The sequence below is a fragment of the Aphelocoma coerulescens genome, chromosome 6 (genome assembly GCF_041296385.1).
Source record: "Aphelocoma coerulescens isolate FSJ_1873_10779 chromosome 6, UR_Acoe_1.0, whole genome shotgun sequence".
In the NCBI taxonomy this organism is placed as follows: domain Eukaryota; kingdom Metazoa; phylum Chordata; class Aves; order Passeriformes; family Corvidae; genus Aphelocoma; species Aphelocoma coerulescens.
The window spans coordinates 8,734,553-8,747,689 of NC_091020.1; the positions used below are offsets into that span (position 1 = coordinate 8,734,553).

General features: G+C 41.1%; 2 long non-coding RNA genes across 8 annotated transcripts in view; one reads left to right on the forward strand and one right to left on the reverse strand.

Moving 5' to 3' along the window:
• Positions 1 to 9,341, forward strand: part of LOC138112295 (uncharacterized) — a 36,523-nt gene extending 27,182 nt beyond the window's left edge. For 3 of the 4 annotated variants that reach the window (XR_011151667.1, XR_011151669.1, XR_011151668.1), the window contains 3 exons: positions 2,130 to 2,315; positions 7,018 to 7,258; positions 7,353 to 9,341. This is a non-coding gene — a long non-coding RNA (uncharacterized lncRNA). The remainder of the gene's footprint in view (positions 1 to 2,129; positions 2,316 to 7,017; positions 7,259 to 7,352) is intronic. The other variant, XR_011151671.1, reaches the window with a different exon arrangement.
• Positions 9,342 to 11,160: 1,819 nt separating this feature from the next.
• Positions 11,161 to 13,137, reverse strand: part of LOC138112293 (uncharacterized) — a 90,957-nt gene continuing 88,980 nt past the window's right edge. For 3 of the 4 annotated variants that reach the window (XR_011151662.1, XR_011151660.1, XR_011151663.1), the window contains 2 exons: positions 12,966 to 13,042; positions 11,161 to 11,757 (listed from right to left, as the gene is read on the reverse strand). This is a non-coding gene — a long non-coding RNA (uncharacterized lncRNA). The remainder of the gene's footprint in view (positions 11,758 to 12,965; positions 13,043 to 13,137) is intronic. The other variant, XR_011151661.1, reaches the window with a different exon arrangement.

Consider the following 13,137-nt stretch of genomic DNA (forward strand, 5'->3'; position numbering starts at 1 on the left):
AAAAATACATAATTATATATATATAATATACAAAAGTCCATAACAATATTGGTCATGCTTTGATTTCTAGCATTTTTACTTGACTTTGGGTATGCCAGCAGAATAGAAATTAAAGTGCTGTTAAATGACATTAATGTTGACCACAAAGCAACTGCTTTCAGAACACCATTCTTGTGGGCAGTATTTTTGCAAAATGGTTTGATTTTGTTGTGACCTTTTCTCTTTTATTGTTTGAGGTTTACCCAAATGTATAAAATTGATTTTTTTTTTTCTTTGTGCAATTACATGTTGGGGGAACTTCTTCAGGGACCTATAAACCTGACTGCATTATGCTTTTTTTTGTAGCTTATGGTCATTGCAGTTTGGAACCACTGGACAAGGGAGGTTCAAATGTGAATTGAAAGTATTTAACCTGGTCAGAAGAAAGTTCTGACTGACTGTACAGCAAATTCCTCATGTAGCTTCTTATGCATAAGGATGATTATTGTTGGTCCCAATGCACATGGAAACCTCACCTTCCTCAAAAACAGCCATTTTAGGGACACACTTGAAGTGTTCTTTCCTGCTGCTGTGCAGTCCTGCCATACGTTTGGGGAAAATGGGAATGCTACCTGGAAAGATTAATCCTTGGCACACAACCCTGAAAGCAGCCAAGTCTGGGAGAGATTATGACTGAAATTTGTCTTGATTCAAGTTTCTCTGCAGGGCAGAACTAACCTCAATAATGCATGGAGAGCACTGGGGACCTCTGCAACTCAGTGGGTCATGCCCCTTCTGGGAACAGCTTATCAGTTCTGTGTTTATTCAGTTTTAACTCAATGGGCTTAAAAAAAAAAGTTTTAGAACACTCCCTCCCAAGGCATCTCAGAGAGCAGTAAATGAGAAAATATTTTCAAATATGTTTCTGTGCTCTTGCATGACAAAAAAAAGGTCTTTTGGGAAAGAGGTTTCACAAAAACATTTCAAGGAGTTGGACACCTTTTCCCATTTTTCAGTAAAGTCACAGGCACTACAGGGAATCCCAGAAATTATGTTTGGGGGGATTTTTCTGCTTCATGCTGGAGAAGCCAACATTAGGATATGGTTGATTTTGTAGATACTTTGGAAATAATCTTATAATTATGTGTAAAGACCTTGTTGAGTAAAGTTAAGAGCATTTGCTGTTATCCTTTAGAGAGAAGTTGTTAAAGCTGAGGTCCTAATCTCTTGCCTGGTTCCTCTCTATATCAGGTTGAATTTTATTCACAACAGGTGCTGAAAAGTGACAAAGTGTAATTTCTCCATCTACTGCAGAAAATTGCTCATAATTTTTTGATAGCCATTTAGTCTTGATAAGGTCACATCTTCCAGCTAAACTAGGCTTAGACATATTTATTTCTCTGTATTTAAGGCTGATAGCAAACACTATTTTAATTTTAACAAGTATTTATAGTCTGGGGTCTTCACTGCACTTGATGCCAGGGCGGTGGCTGGTTCCTGGAAGGTGTGAGCTCACCTGTGTTAAGGAATGGACTGCAGGATGAGTGGCCTTTTTTGGGGAATCCCAGGAAAATAAGTGCATGTACTCGGCTCAAAGAGACATCAGTTTATCAGTTACTTAGATGTGCACTGAAGGGCTTGGTGGGCTGTGTTTAACTGGTGGCTTGAGATCCTATAAAAAATGGAATTGAAAACATAAGCACTCCCTGATAAGTACAAGCTCCAGTCACTAACAGGTGATCTTTTACATTTGCCATCTTTGGAGGGGAAAAAAAGTCCAGTGCATTACAGAATTACTTTATTGAAATGCTTAATAGATTTTACGTTTCAAAAGCTTCCAAGTAGTTTACCAGTTTGCAATTCATCAAGGAGTGCATTTGATGTTCCTCCAAAAGGCACTTTCATCACTCGTTCTTTCTCTGAGAACATAACTGAATGCAAAGTAAAATATCCAATTGCCAGTAGGTTGATGGGACAAAGGGGTTTTTCCATAGGGGAAGAGAACAGATATAATTCTAGAGGCAGCTTTGCCAGGTGTCTGGGGACAGAGCTGCTGCTTGGGGTGTTTTTTGTGTGGGGTGTAGTGTTCCTGAGCTGTCCATAGCAGGAGGGAAATAAGCAGTGTCCCTCTCTTTTCCATTGACTTGCAGTCTGTAGCTGTCCAGGAGCAGGAAATGAGATTGCACTGGCTGGAACAGAGAGCACCAGGCTGGTCCCAGGAGGTGCACCAGGCCCACAGCCTCCCCCAGGCAGTGAAACAGCCAGGCTTGGGTGACATCTGAGGGATGTGGAGTCCCAGAGAGGCCACCTGGGAATTCTGACAGCATTACATCAAGGTGAGAAATGCAAAATCCAGCATAGATGCTAGAGGTCTATTTCCCTAATCAAACAGATGCAGATGAGGTGAACAGGACGGGGACTGCCAACAACACTGTTTTGACTGTCAAAAATTAATATATTTAGCATATAAAATTAAGCTTATTGCAAGTGTGCTAGATTTAATGTAGGATTTTTATCAAAAGTGCAGTATCTCTTTATGCATTAGATAACTTAGCTTGCAGGTCAGGGCTTTGCCTCACTGTTAGACTTTTATTGTGACATTTGATCTGAAAACCAATATTTGAAATGAGGGCACAGAAGCTTTCCTTCAGGCCTGTAGGTAGCTAAAATGACAGCTCCATGTCCCAGCTTCACACCAGAGGTTCAAAATTCTGCACAACCAATGTAACCTGGGGTGTTTTGCTTCACAGCTAAGGGACCGTGATCCTAAATATTTACCTACTTGGTAGTAGTTATTTAAGAAATAGTAATTAGGCACATTGAAATAGTTAACACATATAAGTAGTTTATGTTAATGTAATACTTTTAAACTGACATCAACAATGTTCTTATCAGACCCATTTGTTGATTACTAATTATTTTAGTCTGAATGCATTTTTGTGGGGGTGGGGAGAAGTGGCTTTAGCTAACAGCTTCAAGTGTTCCTGTAGTGAATGTGCACAGTGATGTCAGATAGAATGAAACCGTTCTGGTCTTGTGGCCTTGTCTCAGTGTTCCTTTGAATTTAATTATTGAAATTACCTACTATTGTTCCTAAATTAAATATTTAAACTTTCTAAATGGCTGCTGTCCTGGTTTAGTCGTTAAGGTGAGGTGATTGGTACTGACAGAAGAAGTGAGTTGGATCCTGGTATTGGGGAGATCACACCTTGTCAGTGTTTTCTCAGCACTGCCACCCCTGTGAGGGCCAGTCCAGCACTCTGGTACAGTACAGGCTAGGAATTTCCATGGAGATTTGTTTGCAGTGTCCTGGCTGGGCAGAGGAATATCTGGAGCCAGCTTCCACCTCTGGAAGTACCATAAAAGTGAATATCCTTTCTGCATTACCTGAGGTTTTTTCAGTCTGTGTCTTTCACTTCTCTAATGTTTAATGAGATAATGAAGGAAAGTCACTAGGGGAAGAGAGTCAACTTAGTAATGCATTCTTTCTTTTTGTATGATTTATATGGAGCTAGGTGTGAATTTTATGTATCTATCTGTCATTCCTAATTATGGGGGGAGGGGGGTGGTGTAGATATCTGCAAAGTCCAAAGGCCGTAAGGGTACCCCATACACAAGAACTTTAAATTAAGAACTAATAAAATAAAGTACCAGTTTATTGCCACTATGATGCTGAATGAAAGGGATGGGAATATCAGATTTATCTTTGTTGCATGCCTTTAGTTTTTTTAAAAGGCAGGTGATTATGTTCTAGCTACATGTTTTCTGATTTTGGTTTTTTGGGGTGTTTTTTGCATGCCTCTTAAAACTTTTGAGAGCATGTAGAAAAAAACAATGATTTTTAAAATCATTTAAAGATGAAGACTGGGAGACAGTCACATTTTCTTGAACATAATGTGAGATTCTAATGATAATTTAAATTATTCATAAAGCCTAAATAATTAGTCACTCTAGTTTTCAAGCAGACAGACAAGCAATATATACTGCATAACTAAGGTTAGAATTCTGTTTTAGGTGTTAAGTAGCATGAACACATTTATCAAATCTTATTTTTAAGAGATCCACCTTGTGCTTGTAACAGCACAGCCATCACATATTTCTTCTCAAATTTTGTATCATCAAGCACAGATTCCATGCTAACAGACTTTAATAGAGGAACTTGAATATTTTTAAGCCCCTTCATTTGCTGGCCAGGCTGCATTTAGCCCAACATGTCCCTCATCAGATCTCCAGGAAACACCTGAAGAACGAGGCAAGGGCAGACGGATGCCCCCAGGGTACTCTGCCATCCATAAAGGATGTATGGCAGCTGATTTCTGAGCCACACATGCCGTCTTTTGACTTCCGTGTCCTCCGTGGTTTTTGGTTTTCTCCATGGCTGTGTCGTTTGGTTTTGATTCTCTGCAGCCTTTTAACTGCAGCCATTCAAAAGCAGAGCTTTTTCTCAGTGTAAATTCACACCAAGGGAAGAAACACTTCCTTTTGTTTGTTTTGAAACTAGCAATGATCCGCTCATATCCTTCTGTTGTTCCTAATCACTGCTTTACAGATAGCTATGACTGTTCCTGACACACACCCTTGCCCAAGGCCCATATTTTATCATCCTCTTCCAAGTCGTGTTCAGACACATTAGGCTCTGGAGTGGTCTTGTTAACTTAGTCCATCACAGAGAAGCTGATTGATACTCGATCATCCTTTGTACCACCTTTTGTTTCTCTACACCCTTTCATGAGACGGTGAAGAGGCAGAAAAGCAGCACAGCAAGCAGTAATCATGATATAGGCGAAGCAGAGATTTATGTATTGCCTAATGAAGGCTTTTCTTTGTGCTCTCTGCCTGGCCTAGGATTGCTCATATCAGTTTTCCTTTCTTTTGTTGTTGTTTGACTGTTAGCACTGTGCTGAAGCTGCCCTAAAGCTGGCTTGGAGGTACGGCTTTTCTTGGTCATTAGGGAGGATGCAGAGGCAATCTTTTCATATGAAAAGCTGTCTGAGGGGTGGGGGCTGAGGGTAAAGATCTCTCATGTTCATTTCTGTCACTGAATTTCCTCTGCTTTTTTTTTTTTTTTTTTATGTCTTAAAAATTATTTTTTAATCATTTAATAGTCACCAAGCGGTTCTTTCTGTGGTCCTGAATATGTGCTCCTCTCCTTTGAGAACTGTGTTTGCTGTCTTGAGCAGATGTCATCCATCCTCTCCCTGTTTAAGCCCCTCTGAGTCATTTATAACAGTGTCTGCCTGTATTGGTCCCTGAAACCTCTCCTGTAGCCCTCATCTCTTCCGTAGAAAATTATATTCACATGTCACACTTGACCCCATTCTTCAGGATCTGGCCTGGAAATTGTAAAAATTCAGCTTGACAGGGAGCCTGGCATTTTCCAGTTTCTATTTCCTGGGCAGTGTTAGAGCTGTGGATGGCACATGGCAGCCAGGAGTGCAGGCACCCCACTCCTGTGCTGGGTGACAACCACTGAGCCACCTGCTGTGTGCCCATTGCTGCCTGGCACAGAGCAGGGTTCGGGGCACGGGGGGCTGCTGAGGCCCTTCCCGGCTGGGGGGTGTGTGGGGCTGGGACTGCTGCTGGGTCTGAGCGATTGGTGCTCACCTTTTGGTCCATGATGCCACTAACAGCTGTGGCAGTGTCTTTGTTATTTCCCTAATCCCCTCCCCAGGTAAGTGTTTCCAGCACAGGACATCATTAACATTCTCTCACATCATCAGAGATACCAAGTAAGAATTTATTTTTCTGGCGGGAAGTCAAATATGCACTAAAAAGAAATGAGAACCAATTGTGAGTATTTTAAATCAAAAACCTGCTAGAAATGCCATGGCAGTATCCTGTTGCCCACTTCTATGGGAATTAAATATGACTCCTGACTTGTAGGTACTATTTGAGTATTTCCCTGTGCAATATGCTTGGTAATGCAACAAAGGCTGGAGCTCAACTACATTTTCACATGTAAAGATTGTAAGAGAATTTTCTCTGGGAAGAAAAAAATAAAAGAGGCACTGGAGAGCAGAGCAGCCTATAAACCATGCAGAGACACAGCTCAAAAGTGACTTTATTTTGAAATAAAGGAGTTGCTTATTTTCATGAAGCTGAACTGTGTTTATTTCAACTCTGATAAATGGAGACACATGTGACAAATGAATGTCTTAGTAATTTTGGACAGGGAAACTGAGAAGGTCCTATCTTGTTTGCATCAAAGTCCTAAAATCCATAGAATTTAATTAAACCAGAAGTATTCACCGAACTTTATAATTATAACAAAATAATACCTTATTTTTTCCTTAATAAACCTGACATCAGCATTGTTAACATTTGGCCTTCAATTTCTTTAAAATTATTTTAAATGTCACCTACTATCAGAATAGAAGGAATGATTTCTAGTAAGACACCAGGATTGAATCACTCTGTAATTATAATAATTGTATTTACCGAGGAGGAAACAGCTTCTCTCATAGGGAGAATATTCTAATTTGTTCTGCTGTTTGTGGTGTCTCCTTTTCTTTTTTTTTATTTTTTTTTCTTTAATTCCCAGTGGGTAGGTTAAAAAGTAAAAAGACAGAATTTTCACCAGGAGACTGATTCTCCCCAGGCAGAATACATATTTTAAAGTGACTACCATCAATGTGATGTGGTAATAGACCTTCATCCCTAATGCAAGCACTGGCAGCAACTGAGGCATCCAAGGCATCATTTACTAGAATATAACTGCAGATGACTTTTTGTGGCTTTTTGTAGCAATCTGACTTCAATTCAAACCATAATCAGCTAATCACTGGCAATTTTCAGATATGAGTCAAGCTAATTTCAAGACAATCCGCCTTAGTTTCATTGAGCAGCCCTGGGGATGATGTTTATGTTGATGTCCATTAGTATTCCAACTGACAGTAATGTAAGCTCTGCAAAAAGGAAAAAAAAAAATCCCACAAAAAAAAAGGCCTCTCTAAAATGAGCAATAACAAAAAGTCTGCCAGCCTTTCTGCAGAAGTGCAGAAAATGGAAGTTTATTTTTTGCGACCTGTGTTCCCCCAGCAGGTGATCTGAACCTGGGATGGAGCTGTGTAAGTAAGCAAAGGGTCATTTAGGATACTTACCCTGACTGGAAGGGGCACCTTAGCTTCTCTTCAGCACTGAACGTCAAAACATTTGCTGTGCCTAAAATAATGGAAACTAAGAATGGGGTTGGAATCGAGGCCTCACAACGTGTCTGTGACCTATTGAAAGAGCTCTTAGCTTAAAACCACCGACAACTCCCCTGCCATGCACCACTAAGGTATGTAAATGAGTCTAGAACCTGATAGATTGAGGGGTCTTTTTCCTTGTGTTTTGCCTTTTAACCATTACTTGAATTGTTTCTCTCTTTGCAGCCTGTAGACTTAGATGTACACAACACCCCATTTGCAGAGAAATATCCCCCACAACACAGAGGTGTGGGTCTTCGAGTCATGCAGCCAAAGAGATGTGAGACTGAAGTGGATAACTTAACCAAAAGAGCAGATTTCTTTTATGAAAACGCTCTATAAGTCCATTAGTTTATGAGCAGAAATTGGGTGGGTAAAGCCTGTTCCTGGCACTGCTGAACACAGAGGGGGGGTGTTTTTGGCATCTATTGCACGGGGGGGGGGAGTAAAAACTGAGGTTCACTTGTTGATGCAAGATAATATTGTTATTGCAGTACTGACCTCGCTAGGGAGCATTTGTTTCATTTTGCCATCGTGGCTAGCAAATGCAGCTTTGGAGCTGTTGCCAGTGCTTCCTTTGCCTTCAGCATGCCAGTAATAGGAAATTCAAGTGCTGTGGGATCTCTTGGCCTCTTCTTGGGAGCTTCTGAGAGAAACCTCTCACTGCCTCAGTGCCAGAGACACGTGGGGTCTGTCCCTCCCACCTCAGAGGCCTCAGTGGTCTTGGCACCTCACTGTGGGCGAGGAACAAGAAGGAATTTTCACCTAAACCCTGATGGGGAATCCACAAAGAGAGGGACAGGAGTCTCTTATTGCAGCTACTATTATTTGATCAAGTTTGAAAACAGCAAATCTCACAAAACTCCATGAAATATGCAGCACTAAAATAAAAAAAAATTCTTTATTTCAAATCAATCACCACTTAAGCAGACTGAAATGAACAGTAAAAAACTACACCCCCAGTGTGTTGGGCAATCAGATATTCAGTGCTTCATCTTGAGCAACACCAGCCAGGAAACACTTCTGTGGCCATCTCCTGTTTGGATCTCTATGTGATCACTGAGGAAGTGGACCTGGAGTCATAAACAATTTTATTCAGTGTACAAGGGTGGTGAGATGGCAACCAGAGTGAGAACACAGCTAAAAAGGGAATACAGATTAATAGAAAGTGTTCAGAATGTCATTTCAAAAAGCAGCGGTCCTTCACCCTCGATAGCGTGTTCAGCTGGCTGCATCTCAAAAATAAGGAGAGCAGAAACAGTTCTACAGAGATAACGTGATTGGTTTTGTAGGAAAACTTCCATAAGGAGAGAATGTGAAATGACAGTACCTGTTTATCATGGATGAGATAAATCAGGCAGAACAAGCTCCTGTTAGACAAAGTAATTAACGGCATCCTTGTTCTCAGAAAGGTCTTCTTTAAGGAGATTTAAAAAAAACCAACATGATTTAATTATGGTGGGTAACAGCAATTGTGAAGCTTGCACTGATCATACAACATAAACATTATATTGCATGTCACAGCTGCACATTATAACATAGCACAAGAATGTTGCCTGTCATATATGTTTTTATGTGGCATATGGCATAGAATCTTCTGATGTATTATATTGGACCACATTAACTTTTATTGCAGTATTCCACTGTGATAAGTTGTGTGTGTATCTATCCACATTACAATACATTATGTATGAGATGTACAATGTATGCACACATAATGTTATAGGTACATGTCTATATAAAACATAATTAAAAATCTAATTTTAATATATTAATACCAAATTTCTTTTTGTTAAATATGACCAAAGATATAGGAGAGAAATAAAAGAGAGGAACCTAAGATGAATGAGAAGAAACTCCCTCGGTGTGTTAGATATAATTATGTAATCACTATATGAATTTAGATTATATGAGTATATATATTTTTATAGACTCTAGATGTTGGGCTCCATCTGTCTAAAATGCATATTTCAAAAGTATATATACACAAATAAAGCATGTTATTAATTATTTTTGTATTTATAAAACATACAAATCCTAGACACGCAGATATTTTTATATATGACATACATAGAAGAAGAGGTGCCATCATGCTCTGTGGATATATGGATTGATATAAACAGCCGTTTTTTCCATGCAGGTCATTCCATAATTGCTCATTAGGAAGGAGGTTGCCTGAAAAACAAAAGACTGAATAGCAGCAAAAAAATAATTACTGTGGAGTACTGGACACAATTTTTTCTGTGTGTCAATCTGAGACACAGTTGAGGTAGTTACACATTGCCAATGTCTTACAGCAGCTACCAAAGAAAGCTTCCAAGGCCCTCTTTGAGGTGGCTCCCACCACACCCAACCACAACTCCCAAGATCTGTCCAATTGCAATAGCTCTAAATGTCATTCCTTTGTCATTGCATGTTGATGCTGTAGCCAGAAGGGCAGACTTGGTGCTGTCTGCCTGGGCCCGTGGAGGTGTTAAGAACATTTCTGTGCATTTGGGAAGAAACTTGTGCTGCCCAAAGAGGCTCCCAGCTCCACAGAGCGCTGCAGTTGATCCCACAAGGCACCTCCTGCCCCTTTGGCCTGATGGGGAGTGTGGGAAGGTGTAGTGCCAGTGTGACTGGCCCACAGAGTGATTTAAAATACCTTCTGTGCAGATTTTGCACAGCAGCACTGCCAGCGCCATAAATATTCATGGAGAGCAAATACAAGAGGAATTTGTGCACAATGAATGTATTTTAAAAGGGTTGTAAAATATTCAGAGAAAATATGTTCAGCATGAACCAGAGGCCCAAGTCTGGGAATTACTGACACATTCCCCCAGCACTAAGCAGCTGATTGCAACTCCTCGGATTCCTGAGCCAGGCCTAGGTCTTGGGCAGAACAAGTACCCATAGGCTTGCTCAGTACTTTGTGTATTCCAGCCCTACCAGAGTGCTTGATCCAGAGATACTCTGCTGGAAGCTCTTAAAGCACTCTCTGACCTCTGGTACTGCCATATGTCAACGAAAGATATTCAGTGAGAGAAATGTGGAATTCCCCTGAATAAATAAAACAAATGGAAGATTATGAATACAGTTTTGCTATTAAAATGAGAATTTTGTTCTACATTTAAGTAATTTGTCATGAAAAATCACAGCCCAAGTAGTAGATCCAACAGTACAAGAGAAAGGTAATGTCGTGTTTGTTTGCAGGAATGCTAAGCTGTATTTAGCTGGGCTCCTCTCAGAACTATCTTTTAGCAGGATCAAGATTTATTGAGCCTTGTTTGTTTGTTTGAGATGAACAGTGGCTTCCCCTTCATAGCTTTTTGCTGGGGGGGGAGGTATTAATTCCAAAGGTGAGGAAATGAATCAATATCCATTCCATTGGATGTTGATTTATTGCCATTCTGAATTCCTCCTTCCTTGAAAAATGATGAAATATTTTCATCATTTGTGTGTGTGCGGAATACACCCAGTAAAGCCTCCAACAGGATCAACGTTGTTAAAGGATGGTTTCAAGCCATGGCAAACACAGAGGTCACAGAGCTCGCCTCAGTCAGACTGATAGGTGGAGTATCTCAGGTACACGTGTGCAATACCTGGGCACTGCATGTGGAGGGCTCAGGGGAACAGAAAACAAAGGCTGTGCTTCAGCACAGACCCCCAGTGAAGGCGGGGGCACAGCCAGCAAGCAAGAGATTGAAATGGGAAATTAAGCAGCAGCAAAGGCCAGTGCTGGCAGTGTCAACCCAGCTGTTCCTGTGCTGCAGGAAGGGTCGGGGACAGAGTGTCCCAGCCTTTCCCATGTGCAGCTGGCTTGCCAGGGTGCAATTCCAGCCACCAGCCCAGTCTCATCACTGTGCATCAGCTGTGTGACTTAGAGGGGGCGAGGAGCTGAGTGCAGACAGACCTGCATCGTTACCTGCAGTGAAAATCCCAGATCCAAAGCCTTCAGGTGCTCTGCAGTGATAAACAGTATCACAGCATCCTGGTGATACATCTTCCTAAAAAACACAGGCTGGGAATAATCCTACTGTTCATTAATTTATTAATGTGTCAGATGGCCACCCAAACACCTGAGCTGAAACCAGGAAAAGTCTTTAGCAAACTTCAGTTGCCTCCAGGCTAAAGTCTCAACTTGGAGTGCTCCTGGGATGGCTGGGAAGGGGGTCCACAGAGACACAGTTGTCTCACATGTGCTCTTATTAGCACCTACTCCTCTACTGCCATATGGCACCTTCTGTTGAGACATGCTGTAAACAAAATTGCAGAAGTCTAAATAATATTTAAGTAAAAGCAGCATAGGCCCAAATGCTTCTTGGTGCAACTGAGAGTTGTAATCATTCCTTTTCATCGTTACAGCTAAGTCTGCTCAGCTGCCCTTACAGTGAGTTTCATCTCTGTCTAATTCTTTTCTGAAGTTAGAAGTGAAAGTTCATTTGACAATAATCAATGAATCACACACTATTGGCACTGGGTTAGTTGAGTGCTGCTGTGGATGGCAGCTCAGCTGGCCTTCTATTGTAGTAAAGAGATTGAATTTTCAGTAAAACTGGCATCCTTGTAGAGCCCGCGCTGAGTTACGGCGCCTGTGGGAAGTCAGCCTTTCCTGGCAAGGAAAAATGAAGTGAAAAGCAATTTTCAGTTAAGAATTCCCTTTCTTCAATACCTGATGAATTCTGGAGCAAGTCTTCAAGTTTATTTGTACCAGACACCCACAAACACAGGGCTGCACAGCTGAAACCCTTCTGGAGTAATAGGTCAGTGCAGCAGTACAAGGAGAGGTGAGACAATGAAAGTAGTAGTGATTACAAACACTATTCACAGAATAACAGAAGATTCTGACTTGCAAGGCACCCATAAAGACCTTCAGCTCTAAAGTGAGTGGCCCATACAGGGATTGAATCTACAATCTTGGCATTATTAGCACCAGGCTTGAACCGAGTTAATCTCAGGGTCAACTCCAACCACATTTCAAGGAGATTTTTGTTGTTGTTTGGAGAAGACAGCAATATGTGAAGCAGGACACATGGGCAGCACTTCTAGACAAAAACTAACCAGCTTCAGCATTTGTTTAACACTGGCAAATCACCAGCTCCTGTGGATTCCATCAGACACTTCTACTGATTCCTGTCATGCCCACACTAAACCCACCATTTTCCTGCCTCTTTTCAGTAACTCCTTCCATTCATAGCATTAGTCACAATAAAGGACTAAACTGTAATCACTATAACTTTGTGGTACACCTGCATTTAACCTGACAGAACAGACAGTCCAGAAGAAAATAAAAGAAAATCTTGCTCTAGGTTGGGAAAAAACTTTTTTTATTAAAAATGGGTCTTAAACCCTGTGTGAAGTTAATTGCCAATAATTTTTTTTTTGTCCCGCTCCGTTCCCTGTAAGGATGCTTTTTAACTTTTCCCTGCAATTGACCTAAGCCTTGTCCTCTGCTTGCCATGGCTATACAGTGTGTGTGTCAATCAGCTGCAATGACATACATTTAATTGCAAGTAATTATGTTTGGCCAGATAAAATTGTACAGTTAAACTTAATTATCACCAGATGTGTTTCAATATAGCCTTTCAACCTCTGAATTACCCAATACACTCTCACTCACACTTTTACTTTATCTCATTAATTGACTCAGTAACTAATCCCAGGCAACTATCTGTACTGTAACCATAATGAGGGAGGTTAAGCTAGGCTATAGGACTACAGGCTAGGCTGTGGCTTTGCCTGAGCTTCAGAAGCCTGAAAGCCTGGCTTTTGAAAGGGCTGGCTTAGGGTCCCGAGTTACTCCAGTGCCTTAGATATTACCTGTTACCTCCCAGGCACAGCTCCATTGGAATGTGGAGGTGGTTTTGTTTGCATCTCCGTTGATGAGTCAGAGGAAGCTGGGGACAAGAAACGAGCTGAATACATCAGTGTTCCCATTCACTTGGCTGAAGAGAAAGCAGAGGAAGAGCTTTGCCTCACAGCTTGACTTTTG